The following is a 16,282-nucleotide window of genomic DNA, read 5'->3' as shown; positions in this document are numbered from 1 at the left end:
CAAAAAAACCCAAGTAGTACTCAGTACAGGTGAATGTGACAGACACTGCCAAAGGACAGCAAAGAGTTGTAAATATAAATGGGGTTTTAAGAAGATAGATATGATGCTGGCTCATAGCCAGATCATTCTGCAAGTTTTAGCAAAGAAGACAGAGGAGTCGTTTACAGGCAGCAGAAGGAGCTCATCTCAGTGTTTCCTGCGTAGCCTCTAGAGAGGATTTAATGATTGTTTTGGGTTCATGTATTTCACCCATACTCTTAAGAACTGTAATATGCTGTCCAGTGTTTCAAAAACATAAGAGCTGATGCTGGAATGTTTACTAGAAACTCTACCTTTCTCGAAAGTGATATATGAATACAAAGTTACAATACATACTATGTTTCAGTTTTAATGACTCTCCGTAGTTCTTTTTTAAACATGTAATCAATGCCAATAAAGGGTTTAGACAGAACAATAGCTTGAACATTTTCACTTAGCTTTCATTTACCCTGGTTTCCTTGTTTTGGAACACATTTTAGATGCTACAGAAAACATTTCATTTCGTGTTTATTTTTTTCCTTTTTGATATGTATGAGCTTCCAGCCTCATATTTCCAATGCAGCAGGAGCTGGCATGTTAGCTTATGCCGTTAAGTCATGGTAAAAGACCTGTTCTGTTTCTGCTCAGACAGTGGAAGGGAGCACATAATGTTAGATCCTCCATAAACAGTGTAGATGTTTGGGTTTTTTTTTCAAGGAGCTGTTTAGAATTATGGCGACAGTTTCCACTAGAGTTTTGTTGGTTTTTTTTTAAAGGCAGAATTTGGAGACTAAAATATTAGGCAACATTTCTTAACATATCCTGCAATTCTTAAAATATTTGCCATTTAACATAGAGTTAGACTAATCAGTGTCCTGAAGGAAGGTGTAGAAAATAAGGCTCTGCAGTAGGCGTTGTTTTTTCCCGGATTTTAGAGGAAAACCGGACGCTTCACTGCAAGAAAGGGAAGACAAAGTTCCACTGATTATCCCAGAATTTCTATGGCCCACAAACAAACATACCTACTTTGTCTGCTGCTGTGATCTAAGCATGTCAAATGTTTCTTTTGAGACTTAGAGAAGACTTATTTTTCCTTTGGAAGGTGTCATATCTGTTCATGCTCATCCTGCACCACAAAGAGCCCCTGTTCATGCTCTCCCTAGAGGCGGGTGCTGCCAAACTAACACCAGCCTGCTTGGAAGAAGGATGGAACACAGGGAAGGATGGCCAGGGAAAGGCCTGTCTTTGCTTGAGGCACATGATAGGGATGGAGTGGGAGAGGAGGAGACTTGGCTGTGAAGCTGAGCCACAATAACAGCATCTCTAGGAAAAAGGTCAGCAACAGTTGAGATGGAACCTTTCTGGCTATATTTCTTTTAAACAGCTAGTTTGGTGATTTTAACAGCCAATTCTACTAAGACAATTGTAACCTCCCCCAGCATATCTTGACCTGTCTCCTTATTGCTTTATCAGTAACCACAAAGGTGATCTGTGGTTAAAAGCTCTCCCTCAGCTTAGAAACTGTTCAGATTGTGAACTGTACTGCCACTGCAACTCTATGCTGTTACTAGACTTGCTACATGTGTGTAGTAATCAGCAATAAGCATCCTTGAAGTGTGGGCAGCTGATAACGGTGCCAATAATTGAGCCATTCCATAGCTGCAGATTTCATTCTTGTTCTACTCAGTATGGCCCACAAATAGCTCTTCCAAATTTGTGGGGCCACATATGGCTGTGACTACAAACTGGAAAGTTACTTGGCAATGTAGATTCACTTTGTATGGTTACATTAGTCATGTTACTCAGCTTTGATCCTAATGCAGTAGATGTAGCTATGACAGCAGTGCAACCCACAAAATAACTGGAAGCTGAAAATTGTCTTCTTTGAACATTAAATAAAAGAAAAAAAAAACACGATACCTGTGAAACATTGATCTAAAAGACCCATTACAGCGTGGCTTGCAAATACCAGGCTGCAGGATGTTGTGGTTTATTCAGTTCAGTCTTACATGAAGATGCTCCAGAGCTAACTATTGAAGATATGCAACATGAGCACTAAGATTCTACACTTCATTGTTCGATGTGGACTCTCATGTCCGTTCACTCATAGGGAAGTATAGACATTAAACCCATTGTGATCTGCATAGGCCCAGAGCAGAGGGACCAGCTGATAAAGCAGTACAGTCTGTGTTGTGTGGAATACAGATGAGTTGAGATTGTTTTCCCAGATGTTGTTTGACAGACTGCTGACAACATCAGGTGAGCGAAGCGAAGCAGAAGGTAGAATTGCTCTGCTCTGTGTGAATCTTGATGGCCCAAATAAATGTAGTCTCTTCATCACCAGTAAAGCAGAAAACCTCTTTCCTTTAAATAGTTCAGCCCACAAGCATGCATGCTGCAAGTGATCTTTGAACTTGGAGGTAGGAATGGTGAATTGGTTTTTGCAATAGGTGAGCATTTGACCTGGAAGTAAAATGTGGAAAGCTCCATACTTTGCTGCAGGTATCCACAGTATTCCAGCTTTTACTATTCCGAGAAACAATAGACCACGCATCTCACTACAAGTGCTGCCTTAGGTGATTTCATATCAGAAATGCTGATGTAGTCTGCACGCTCAAATTCAGTGATGTGATCCAGAGATCAAAACCAAGCTGGGATAAATGTGATACGTGATATGTGATAAATGTGATATGTGGTGATTATGCATAGCATAAGTATCACCTAACTTTAGGCTTTTACTTAAGCATGAGATGAATCACTCCTTAGCCACTTCCACCTGAACTGGGAAGGTAGTTCACTAGGTCAGACGTTGACATCATTTGGTCAGCTAGATGGGCAAGGGCTATAAGACTTAAGCAGAAAAATAATGTTTAATTATTTAATTATAATTGTAATGTAGCTGGGTCTCAGGGCTGTGCCTATGTGCACTCCCAATGCACTTAAGTTATTAATTCCCAGAGTGGTCCAGGAACTCTCAGGCTAGTCATCTGCATAGATGAGATAAGGGACTGGTTTGAGACAGCAGACCAAACTGAAAGGAGGTGATTGACTGAACTGCTGGCTATCTGCACAAGAAGTATTTGACATATTGTCACAAGAGCTGCCCCAGCGGGAATTTCAGTCAGTTCTTGAGATTTCCCAGGCAGTTCCTGCTGTGCTTAGACCAATTTGTATGCTTAAATGTGTGATTAAAATCCTGGGTGGAGAATCTGATTGTCCCAGCGATTTCCAGACAGTTCCTGCTGCAAAGTTAATCAATTGTGCAAAGATAAGACCATCAATAGAAACAGTTCCAATGTGTAGATGTGATCATGTAGGACAATGTTTTGTACATACTTAAGATAGTTACAAAGTCTTTGTACGTAGGTTAAGGTAATCTATAACAATGGATTATACATGTTTTGCAGTGGTCATGTAAGACCACAGACCAGCTGATCATAAAAATTGGACAGAATTGTGTTTTAGGGAGTCTCAATGAAGTCTCACTGTGTTTTTATGGAGTTTTTACTTAGGCATCCAGCTAAGATGTCCCTGCAAGGACCCTTACCATGGTGACACCCTTCCTCATCCAGACAGCAAACAGTTGTCCTCTTTGACAGCTATATTGTCCACACAAGAGTTACCCTAAGACAGTGATGATTTAAAGTATGCTTGATTTGTAAGTGTCTGTGCAACAAATGAAAAACAAATCCAATGCCAGGGATTATTTTTTGCTACCAGTGGAAGCATTTCCAATGAATGATAGTATTGGTGGGGATGTATGTATCATACATTGCTGTATGCCAATTTTGGAACCATGTTCAAGCAAACACATCCAACGGAACTGCAGATCCTGCAATCTGAATATGGGAGAGAGGGACCTCTTTGACAGTTGGGAAGATGAGAGATGATATTTGGTCAAAAGACTATTTGTTTAGTGTTAGTCTTATCAGCTGCAGAAGATAACAATGATAACAATGCTGATAAAGCCTTGAACAACAAAACTGGCCAGCATTCTCCTGCATTCCATCATCTTCCTATTCAGGCACTTCCACTGGATGCTGCAGAATCAGATATTCATAACAGTTTATTTTCACAAGACTAGAGACTGCCTACTAATTATCACGGATTATAGCTGTTGGACTATATTTGCATTGCAGTGCATACAGATAATGTATTGTTCAAGGGCAGTGCATGGTTGTTTATCTGTTAAATAGTTCACTGTATGCCTCAGAGGCATAGTAAGTTATTAAGCAGATGTACGTTACTTTCCTTCTTTTCCACTTCATATGCAAGATCTAATTGCTGTTAATTCAATACAGGACGTGAAATGCAGCATCTCTTTATGCTTACATTCATTTATTCAGTGGTAGGTATTCAATTAAAATGTTTCTACAGCACTGTGGTTTTGGTCAAATACTGTCAGGTATTATAATGGACTTACAATGCTGCTTCATTTCACAAGCCTTTTGTCTTTTCGAAAACTGGCCTACTCCACGTCAGTGAAATAAGAGGCATAGACTGCTGTTTCTTCCTGCCCTTTCTTTTTCTCTTTTAAAAAATTATTTAAAAAAATAATTTAATGCAAATTGAAGATTCTGAATACCAAAATTTATAATCAAAACATTGTACAGGTTTTGATAACTTGTGTGGCTTAGTTTTCGATTTGAATTTCCAATTGTGATAGAGATTTTGTGTATTTGCTAATGAACATACTGAATACTAGACACGTGAAATCTCAGATGATGAAATACGCTTGTGGTTATGACACAGTGCTGACACGCTAAGAACAGGCTCTTTTATCCATGGTTTTCAGTACAGATGACTAGACATTAACAGATCAGGTTTTGTAAGCCAAGATATTTTCCTCCAGACTGCTTGGGAGGAAATGAGTATCCACCAAGAAACAGATAGCAATTCAAACTCCCCAGCACAGTGGAACCTTTGTGAAGTGGTCAGAATCTATCCATGCAGTCTGAGTAGCCTAAGCTGTACTTCCTCTATCCTCCCATCCCTCTCTGCACAGAACAAAAAGAGCCATGCAACATTACAAATTATTATTAGATGTGTTTTCTGTTATTACTCAGGCCTAGAATATGAAAAAAGTACTTTTAGATAAAATTACACCGTCTTAAATTTATGCATATTCAAAACAGGCAATGATGAAAGAAGTGCTGTGGAAATCAGTGAGGCTGGTCAGAAATTGGTCATGAGAATAGGAATCATGGTGCTGTTACTGACTTCCAGCAGTTGTTAACCCGCTTAGTGACATCCAGCTTTCATAAGCAGCCTCACTTCTGACTTTGTGGAGGAAGACAAGATGCCAAAGGTGCAATAGCTTTTTGGAGATATCTGTGTAATTTCTCCTGAGACTTACAAATGTTGTCACTTAGTTTAAGATTTGGTACTGTAAGAATTTGATATACTGGGGTGAAGCCCAGTATGATGAAAGGAGGTGCATCCTGGGCCTCTTTCCAAGGTCTCAGTCTGCCTCCATATTCTGTTCTGTTGTGCAGTGCTTCTACTGCACAACTGGCTATTCCAAAAGAAAGCCTCATCCCTGGTTTTATAACCCCCTTATACTGGTGTTTTAGAAACATTGGAGTTCTTTGTTAATTTTATAACTTTATCTGTTGTGAGCTTCTCTGTATCTCCACCTTTTTTTGGCTCTAGGGAAAAGCAGTACATTCACTATGCACTACCTCCACCAAGAAGCCAGGGTAGCTGCTCTTTGTAACATATGTGAAGTGAGGAAAAAGAAGCCAACTCCTTTTTTTGACATCACCCACATTTATATCATAGTATCTGATGGTGACATTTGAATAGCAAGGATTCCTGTTTCACATTTGGCTTCTTAAACATCACTTGTTGCAGCAACGTGCTACACCTTCAGGGAAGGCTATTTTAGCAGAGAATGAGGAAAAGATAAATAACTACACAAAAAAAAATCTCAATTTTCCAAAAAATATTCAGTTTGACAGAATATCCAATGTACCCCGGGAAAAAAAGAAGTTAAAACCACACAGTTCCTCAAACTGACGGCTGCAACTATTGCTTGTGCTATGTATCCCCATTACAGCAACTGCTTTCTCAGAACTTCATCCGTCCATGAGAAATGAAAGCATTTTGCTGTCCTAATACAGGACATTTGGCATACAGAAATTATTTAACACTTTGATATGCCTAAGGGTTGTAGTTTGTATATCCCCAGTACTTGCAGGGGAGAGTTAATGGTCAGTTTGTGTTCCAGCACAGTTTCCTCTCTTGGCACTAACAGATAAAAAGCAGTGAAGACATAAAATGACTATGGTCTTAGGTCTTAATGGCTATTTACTTGCTCGCAAGGACATAGGGCAATTAATTCCTGATAGTCACAACAGTGACTGTTTGAGGTGTTCCTATTCACTACTGGTATTGATGCGAGCATCGTATAAAAATGTTTAGTGATCCTTGCTTTTAGATTTACAAAGAACTGAAGTACATATATTTCCATGTCTGATGGATAAGCTGAAAAAATGGTAGCAGGCTGGAAGGACTCCAAGAGTATCCTTGATTCACCATGAGGGAGCTGGAATTGTTAGACTTCATTATTTGTAATGTACTTGAGGTTGGCTTGTTTCTGAGAAACAACTGGAATTCAGGGATGTGTTGCATGATAGTTCAGATGTGAGCTCCTTCCCATGGAGAAGTCGAGCAGGCTGGGTAAGCAGAAAGTATTCTGAAGGATGAGGGCTGAAATGGTCAGTCTTGTAGTGAAAAATTGTATTCATCTTTACCTGGGCACCTCTTTTTGTATGACACTTTTCCACATCACTGGAAATTACAAGCTATGCTGTGCATCTGATGTAGCACGAGCACACTGTGAAGTCACTCTTCTTATAGGCCTGAAACCATCTCAGCCTGGGTAAGGGCATTCAGGCAGATTTGGAATTTGAGTACCTGCTTCAAAGGGGAGATCCATACTAAGGTTATTAATGAGATGCCACGGCGTCAACTCTTTTTGAGTCAACTTGATATGAGAACACTTGAATTTCTAAATTGAGTAATTTTATTTCTGTTAGTGGAGATACCACTTTTCAGATCAAACTGACTTAATCCTGCAGAAGTTTCATTTTCTGATGGTACAACGCTGGTGTCTAGGTCTCACCCTTTCTGCAACAAAGATGAAAACTCAGCAGCGTTTCAGTCCCCTGATAGTTTTCTTATATACTGTTCCATTACTTCAGGTTTGACCCCTTTCACAGTTGAATGGATTCCACAGTTTTTAGCTGATATAGTTGAAAGCCTTTATAAAATGGTTCCAGCTGTATTGTTTTAACCAGCCATTTAGGATCAGTGTTCACCAGTCTATCTGACTGCATTTTTATCTGATGGTCCTTAGGGTGAAACTACAAGATTATCTGGAATTAGGGTGACACAGGTGACCTTGGCCCTCACACCAAAAGTTTCAGGAAGTGTAAGAGATGCATGCCTGATACATAGACACTTGATTTAAACACCACTCATGTAAACTCACTGTTATCTCAAGTATTTGACCAATACTTAACCAGAACCTAGGCAAGAAGGTGTCCTGAACACGAAGTTCAATATTTCTTGCTTCGAAGGAGCCCAGCTTTCCCGATAATGTCTTTATTTTCTTCAGGTTGTTTCTCTAGTTAGTCCTGCATTATTCAAGAGACATTTTATCTCTTTCTGGTAACAAAGAAAAATAATGCTTCCTCCCCATCGCTCTGTTGCATTTAGTGCTTCTTATACTACGTTATTGTTAGTATTGCTTGTACATACTTGTAATACATTTTATCCTTTATTATCCTTTTTATCCCAGATGTATTCCTGGAGCTTTTTTAGTCCTCAGGAGTTTTGCTCTGTTACAATACTTACCATTGGTGAATAGCACACTGCTTCATATATTTTTTCTCTCTTCAAGCAATAATTGTGATATAAGAAGTTTCCACTCTGGCCTCCAGACGTGCAGGATGGAGAATGATTTGTTTTCCTGCCAAGTCTTTGCTTTTGTAGAAAACAAGAGACTTAATAATGGGCTATGGCATTTATTCCACCAACTGGATGGATGTGTGTTCTAACCACTAATGGCCTCTTTCTTGGTGCAGCATTTTCAGCTGTCAAAAGTTTCACAAGAGCAAGGCTCTGAAGACAGAGACAATGAAAGTTTAGTTCTGGAGAGAGGTGCTTTTACAGGTGGGATGCTGGATAGTAGCTAGTAATTGCCTTCTGAATCATAGAATTAATTCTTTTTTCTCGTATGTATTTGCTATTTTTTTTACTTCATATTAGGATGTCAGTGGTCTGGTGGAAGCTACATTCCCACATCCTTTCCATAAACTGTCACTGGACATTAGGAAAAGGTTCTTCACTGAGGAGGTAGTCAGTCATGGGAACGTACTCCCCAGGGTCATGACAGCACCAAGCCTGTCAGAGTTCAAGGACCTTCCGGACATTGCACTTAGCCATATGGTTTAGTTTTAGCTAATACTGCAAGGAACAGGGAGTTGGACTCACTGATGCTTACAGGTCTCTTCCAACTTTAGATATTCTTTGATTCTGTGATTCTATCTTCTGCAACTCTGGTTATTGCATTGAACTGCATTCTGTTTTGTATTGGATACAAACAGGATAAGATCTTTCGATCTTAAAAGGGTGAGAAGTCCTTCCCTCAGAATGTTGGCGTTTTGGTTGGGGATGTTTTGCAAATGATAACTAATATTTTAGACCTGCAGTCTCCTTTCAGGCATTACTTGGTTAATAATAATCACTGTAACTGTTCTGCTACCTTCTTTCATCATCCTTAAAAAAAAAAGGACTCTTGCACAAAATCCATTAGAGGAAAAAAATCCCACTTCAGGTACATTTTTCTCACTGAACTGAAGGTATTGTCTGTCCAACATACGGTGTTGATGCAGGAGATGATGCTGCTTTTTATTCTGAACAGTGTGTCTTGATTACACCTGTTTAGTATCCTGACAATATAAAAAATATACATTGAATGACTCTGGGCTTTCACCCTGAGAGCTGCATGGAGTTTTGCCACAACATATAATGGCTGCAGTTAATGGGCAGGTATTTGCATAGTTACTAAAATTAAAAAGCTGACAAAATAATATTTTCATGGATTTCTATCTTCCCTGATGGATTAGGACCAAGAGCTGGTTGATTGAGTCCACTGGCAATTAAAGCATGCAATTGATCTTTCTTATCTTTTCATACAGGTGAAGTGAAAAGGGCATCCATGAGTTGCTTTTGACCACTGGCCAAATTCTTGCCAGACCTACCTGTCAGTCAGCTTTTAGCAGAAATGGCTTCCTGCCATTTGATCTAGTCCAGCTTACATGTCTCTTTTCACTCATTCACTGACAGGAATCAAAAAAAAAGGAAAATAAAAAGAAGTTTTTTTCTTATCTTACAGGGAAGACTTGTTTTTTTGCCTCTGCTGGGGAGGTAGGACTAGGAGGCTGGTGTTTGGTTTATTCTCACTGACCTTTGACAGGATGCCCTGACTCTGGTAGGTCTTCCACCCTTGTCTGCCACACTGCAAACATACAAAGTTGAGACCGAAGGGCCCAAAGGAACAAGAAACAGCACTAACTGAAACTGGCCAGATTTTTCTTTTCTATTCTGCAGTTTCATCTTGCACAGATGAATAGAGAAAAACAGAGGGCATTCAGTATTTTGGAGATAGTGGAGAAAATTAAGAATGTCTCAAATGAGAGTAAAGGAAAGGACTCAGAGTCAAATGGAAACTGTCCATTTGAGTTTGGGGCTAAGCGAGGAGGGAGGAATAGAAACCTTATGGAGAAAAGCCAGCCAAAGATTGAGGGAAGGGAGCTAATCCTCAAAGATCCAGGAGGTGAATTACTTTGTGCTTATTTCTTTTCTGAAGAAGCTGTATGGCTGAATGTCTTGTTACCTAAATAGCAGAGACAAAAAAAACATCCATTGCGCTTATGTAACAGTCTGCAGTCTCATCCATTTAAAGCATGTTGGTTCCAAACATAGAGCATGTCTTAACTCTTAGCACCCTCAGTTAATTTTTTTATTAAGGAAGTTGTTTTGAAGATGCATTCTTAAATCAGGTTTTTCCCACTTGTCTGCCCTGTGTGTATTGGTGAGAGATTTGTGAAGAAAGAAGAACAACCCAACAGAAAAGAACAACAAGCATCAGTCAGACTGCATTACAGAGTTTGCAACAGAGAGGAGAATTAATTTGCAGTTATTCTTCTTTGCTGTATGCTGATGCTTTTTTGGGAGGTTTTTTGTTCTGCCTTTTTAATATCTAATCTTCCTTTCCAGTTGTGGCTTGCTTCACAGTTTCTGCGTTTGCTCTACATTATCCAGGACCTAGAGGTTCAGCTAATCATCCATTTCTATCTCAACCTTTTTGCTCACTGCTATTTGTATCCAGACTTGTTGCACGTATGTGTGGAAGATATCATCTGTTCATAAAGTGAGAGATGAGGTGGAATTCTATTAAAGTCACCCAGGCTTCTGTGATGAGTAAGAACAACAGCCATGAAGGCCAGCAGAAACAGAAAAATAATTTTAGCAAAAATGTGTAAATTCCCATCTCCTTAGAGTTGTTTCTTAGTGTGAATTATTATTATTACTGTAAATACTCAGGCACCAGAAATTCTGAATCTAGAAAAGTTACCCAGCTTTGCTGGATTCCTGGTTTCCTTGACAACCATTCATATAAATAGTAAGGACCTGTTATGGGGAGAGGGGGGAATATTGAAACCTGTGAATCACCAGGACAAAATTAAATCCAAGGCTGAAGTTACAAGATATCCAGCAAGCAGAGTCTGTTTTCATTTTTTTAGAGTCTGTTTTTATTTGAATATGGCTCTTCTGTTAATTTTTGCTAGATACCTGACAAGGATGAAGCAAAGACAGTGATTTTCCAAAGGTGAGATGCAAGGAGATTCCTTTTGACATTCCTTACAGGTGACGGTCACCTTCTTTGTCCCAGGCTCTTTGATCACTTGGAATCGGTCTCTCTTGTGTGACTTTGATTCTTTTTTTTTCTTTCCTTACTATTATTTGTATAAAAAAAATACAGTGTGCTAAAGGCAGGCATGACTGCTACCCGTATTTAAATTTTATGCTGTGCCCCCCTCCTTTCTCAATGATTCAGTTAACCCAGTCTCAGCAGCAAGATGTCGATACTGCTTTCCTGGAAGCAAGAGCCTGCTAAATGAGATCAGCCACATGTCCCTGCAGAGAGTTTAGATATCGTGAGGGATGGTCAGTGTGAAATGGGAAGGATTATCCCGAAAGTATCCCTGATCTGTGTTAGTGCTACTGGAATTGTGACTCGGGTTTCATTTATGTGGGAAGAGGTATGGCAAAAATTGATAGTAGGATGAAATTCTCCCTGTGTGAAACTGAAAAACAGTGATGAGGAAAACTGTACTTTTGGAAATCCAGCTTTCCATCAAGTCATTCATTGCAAGGCTTAGTTAACATTTCTCTTATTTCAGTCACTGTATTCTAAATTCCAGGTATTTTTTATAGCAAAACCTGGGTGAAAGCCCAAAGAAGGCAGAATTACCTACAGACTGCCTTTTTAACTTCCCCCAGCCTTTTCTGTTTTCTGACTCCCCCTATTTGCTACTGGCTTTTCCCCCCACCATAGTGAATCTGCACCCATTAACTCTGAGTGATGGTGGGATTTGGTTCTGTTTGACCCCTTTTATTTAGCTCACCTCTGAAAGGGGTACATGCAAGTGGCACCTTCTGACTCCACACTTGCTGTTTCTCAGCCTGGTTCATTAGCCCAGCCAGTCTGACCTTCAGGCTCTTGCAAGATACTGGCCTTAGTGATGCTTTTGCAAAGTCAGCTGAGCAGAAATGGTATCTTTTATTTGGAGTGGGAACAGGGATATTATGTCATAGCTGAGGATTATTTTTATTGATTTTTTTTGGCCAAAGATATCTAGGAAGATGCAGTGAATGTAGTGAGAAAATCAATACAGTATTGAAGGTTGCATTTTTCCAGTGTAAAGTGTTTAAGGACATGCTGCCAGGGAAAACACTTCATCAACCAAACCTCCCTCATTTTACCACGCTAAACAAGAAGCACTTTTTGCAGCTCAGGAGGTGCTATGGTGCTATATATTCTGTGGGACAGTGAGGAATTCTATTAAGAAAATTGAAGGCAAGAGGGTCTAACAGGAGCTTTATGAAGTTCAACAAGGAGAAGTGTGAAGTCTTGCACCTGGGAACTACACCACGTACCAACACGTGGGCCACACAGCTGGAAAGCATCTTGGCGGAAAAGAACCAGGGGGTCCTGGTGGATACCAGGTTGGACATGAGCCAGCAATGTACCCTTGTGACAAAGAAAGCTAGTGGTATCCTTGGCTGCATTCAAGAAAGTATTACCAGCAGGTTGAGGGAGGTGATCCTTCCACTCTACTCAGTTGAGGCCACAGCTGGAGTGTGCTGGGTCAAGTTATCGGCTCAACAATACAAGAGAGACATGGACATACTGGAGAGAGTCCAGTTCACTAAGATGATTAAGGGACTGGAGCACTTCACACATAATGAAAGGCTGAGAAAGCTGGGACTGTTCAGCCTGGAGAAGAATATGCTCAGGAGGAAACTCATCAACGAATATGAATACCTGAAGGGAGGTAAAGACAGAGCCAGGTTGTTTTCAGAGGTGCCTAGTGACAGGTCAAGGGACAGTGGGCACAAACTGAAACACAGGAGGTTCCCTCTGTATCTGGGTCCAAACAAACAGGAGTTGTAAATAAGGTGTGGCACTCTGCTGCAGGATGTTGTGTTTGCTAAAAACTTACAGGACATAAAAAATAGATGAAATTCATAGATGAGAAATCCATCCAAAGTTGTTAACAAAAGAAATACCATCTCTAGCTCCAAAATCTGGTACAGATTGCTAGAGGATGGGAGTATATATGTGGGTGGTATGGCTGTAGAATTTCCCTGGTTTTAAATCCTAAGTAGGCACCTGCCACCATCCACTATCATATCCTGTCTGCTGAGCTCTGTGAACTTTTGATCTGACACAATATAGGCACCCGTAAGTTGTTCTTCCTTTCCTGTTGGTCACTGTTCCTGCTGTCATTCTGTTCATGTTAGTAGTGTTTTCCAAATTTGCTGTCTGCTGAGTCTCAAGAGTCTTTCAAAGAGGCTTAAGATACCTGCCTGTGTGCAGATTTTGCTTACAGCTACAGAGCAATCAGTATTCACCTGGGAAGCCTGGGCAAATTTCTGCATCACCTGTTTGTGGGGAAAAAATAGCATACTTAGGGAAAACTGTGTCACTGTGATTCCCTAAAGAAGTGCAGTATAAGAGTTGTAGTCTGACTGAATGTATTTGTGATGACTTTGTAGAAGAGTTGTGCTCTTGATCTCAATGGTGAGCAACCATACTCAAGTGTTTTTAAGAATGAAAATACTTGAGAATGTATACAATTCATTCACAACCAAGAAGGAGCTGCTGTTTCCCCTCTCTCTGTCACAGAAACAGGGAAGCATGAGTTTAAGTTATATGTCTCTATTAGATTTCAGTTCTTAAAAACAGCAGTTCTGATAACTGATGAACATTTATACAGTGGGAGCAACTGTGAGAAAGCTGAGTTAGGATACATACAGCCGCTGTGTTTTAGCCAGCTGTTCCCAGAGGTAATCAGAGCATAGTTATGGAGACAACATGCTGGTAAAGTATTGCTGGTCATGGAGACTGTACCTCCTGCTTCTCTGGCATTTACCAGGGTGATCAGTTGTGTACAGCATGCAGACTTATAGGCATATAATTTCTATATTCAGAGCCAGAAGCACCAAATAATTTAGATAATTTAGTGTATTTTCAGTCTTCAATTATGGAAAGAATAAAGATGATTCTGATGAAAGATCTATACTGAGTAGATACTATTTCACTTAGCTTACTTACAAGAATCACTGTCAGCACCAACTAAATGCCTTTCTTTACTCTCCTCTCATGAACAAAAATCCAGATCTTGAGAGCCAGAGATCCAAGGTGTGCTATTTCTGCTGAACTGAGAATTATACAAATGGCAAAGTGTGTCACACTATTTTGTTTCACTTTCCCCTTTTACTTTTTTTTTCTGTTCCTGCCGTATCTTATAGGAGTGTTTGTTCTCTGAAGGCACCTCTGGTCTAGCTTGCAAAGCAGATGATTCACAGACATTCCATATATAGGCCATTTTAACTACACTGGAGAGAAAAAAACTGTATTAAGACTTACAGAAAATGTTTAGACAATATTTAGATAAATGAGATGGCTAAGTGTTACCAGTTATACCAAAGTGGACAGCTTGGAGGTTGCAGAATTTACAAGAGTTTGTGCTTATGCCACCTTGATAATCTCAAACTGGCAATTCTTACCTACTAAGCACCTATTCAACCACAGTGTTCTTATATTCCTTTTAGGAAGACCATGTGTAGTACCCAGAGAGAGTATAAGATTTCCTTAGCGTGAATTTGGAATGGTTAGATTATTCATGAATAGCAAAGCCATGAAGAAATTATACTGGGGACAAATTAGGACCTCTCTTTATGTCTTAGACAAGTCTGCATCAGAGGAGATAAAACTTCAGGTGTATGTAACCGACTGAGAGTTCGAACTTCATCATATGCTCAGATCAAACATGTGCCTGTCAGCTGTGATGGACCATTTGGGACTGCTCTTTTCATTTTTAGAAGTGATCCTTTCAGGCTTCAGGATGGTAGGCTTTTGGCTTCTGTGTGCTGGATCAGAAGGAACTGCCAGGGAAGGATCTACTCCATGCAGTGAGACCTATAATGGCTCCTTGAAGGTGATATACTTTTCCAACCACCTTTTACCTTTCCTTCTTGTCTCAGGCTATTTATGCAAGATCTGAACCCCTGCCTTATTAGGCTTATTTGCATAAGCATATTAGGAGTTATTCTGGAGCTATAGTATGTTTGGACTAATAAAATGAAGGACATGCCATCCAAAATTAATAGCATAGGGATGTGTAATAACAAAAGCAAGCTCAAGCCTGTAAAAGTACTTTAACTCTTTTACCTTGTCAGTATGACTAGAGAGCTGATCTCCATGGCTGGTCTATTGCAGGGATGTCAAGTGGCAGATTCAAAATGATATAGAGAGTACAGGGAAGCAGAGTAAATTCTGCTTTGCTGACACCTTAATTTGATGGTCCATTCCTAGGTCCCTCATGTGGGAGAGCTAGGACCACAAATAACTGGAGTTTTGAGGGTATGCATTTGAAATTATCTCTGATTCAAACTCAGAAAACATTTCTGGGGATCACTGAGGTTTATTTTTATATAACTAGAGACTTAATATCGCCATGTATCTGGGAGACCCAAGCTCTTTTCTAAGCATCATACAAATTACAGAGAGAGCAAGCAAAAAAAAAATGAAATGGTGCTTTAGACCCATAAATTAACCATGCTGTGTATTACTTCCCTCTGTAATTTCTTTCATAGTGGTTTATACCACAGTCCTAGCAATCATTGCTTGTATTAATTCTGGCATTTTACAGTGCAAATCCTATAGAAAGAACAAGTAAGTAATAGATACACTTGGAGGTGACAGTACCAGCCATATGTAAATGATTGCATATTAATTATATACACAATGGGACACACCAATGGATTGCCAGGATGCGGTGCCTTTTGAAAAAACAACTGAAACTTCCCACTTCAGTTTGCTCTTTCTGTTGTTTTAAGATAAACTGCTTTTCCTGCCTTTCCCCTTGAAATTTTGCCTTTCTCCTTAAAGGTTTGCTCTACTACCTTCAGTCTTTTTAATGAACTTAGCAGTGGGGAAAATCTCTGCCCTGGTACAGTAACCTTGTTAATACAGAAGACAACTGTTTGCCATTTTAAAGGGAAAAGAGCAGGTCAGCTTACATCAGCAGTGGCCTTGTTACTTTATATTCAAAAAGAAATGGTCTCTAAGCAGCTATTATTAGCCTTTCTTCAACTACTCTTCCAGCTTCCAAATAACGTTTAGGAACCTATCTCTTGTCAGAAGGTTTTCTTGAAGGATTTTGGAGGAAATGAGTTCTTCTGTGCGAAAAGATGTTTCACATAAAAACTTTACAGTACCAGTGAACAGATATGAGACAGTTAAACAACAGAATAAATCTTCTGTTTTATGAATGCAGTTATTTTCTGCCTACGTTCTCTGAACTATAGCATGCCAGGACAAATCCCGAAATCAGCCTCACTCAGGTCCCCTACAGACAAAATGCTAATTGAAGTTAATGAGAGCATGACTCAGGGAAAAACT

At 39.7% G+C, this 16,282-nt stretch overlaps 1 protein-coding gene across 1 annotated transcript in view; it reads left to right on the top strand.

The window, feature by feature from the left end:
- The window catches only part of LARGE1 (LARGE xylosyl- and glucuronyltransferase 1), a gene marked incomplete at its 3' end in the record, with an annotated part of 273,098 nt that overhangs the window by 152,091 nt on the left and 104,725 nt on the right, over positions 1 to 16,282 (top strand). The window lies entirely within an intron of this gene.

Source organism: Psittacula echo (genome assembly GCF_963264785.1).
Source record: "Psittacula echo genome assembly, chromosome: 1".
Lineage (NCBI taxonomy): Eukaryota > Metazoa > Chordata > Aves > Psittaciformes > Psittacidae > Psittacula > Psittacula echo.
The sequence above is the reverse complement of the archived record's forward strand: the minus strand, read 5'-3'. Positions and strand labels throughout refer to the sequence as shown.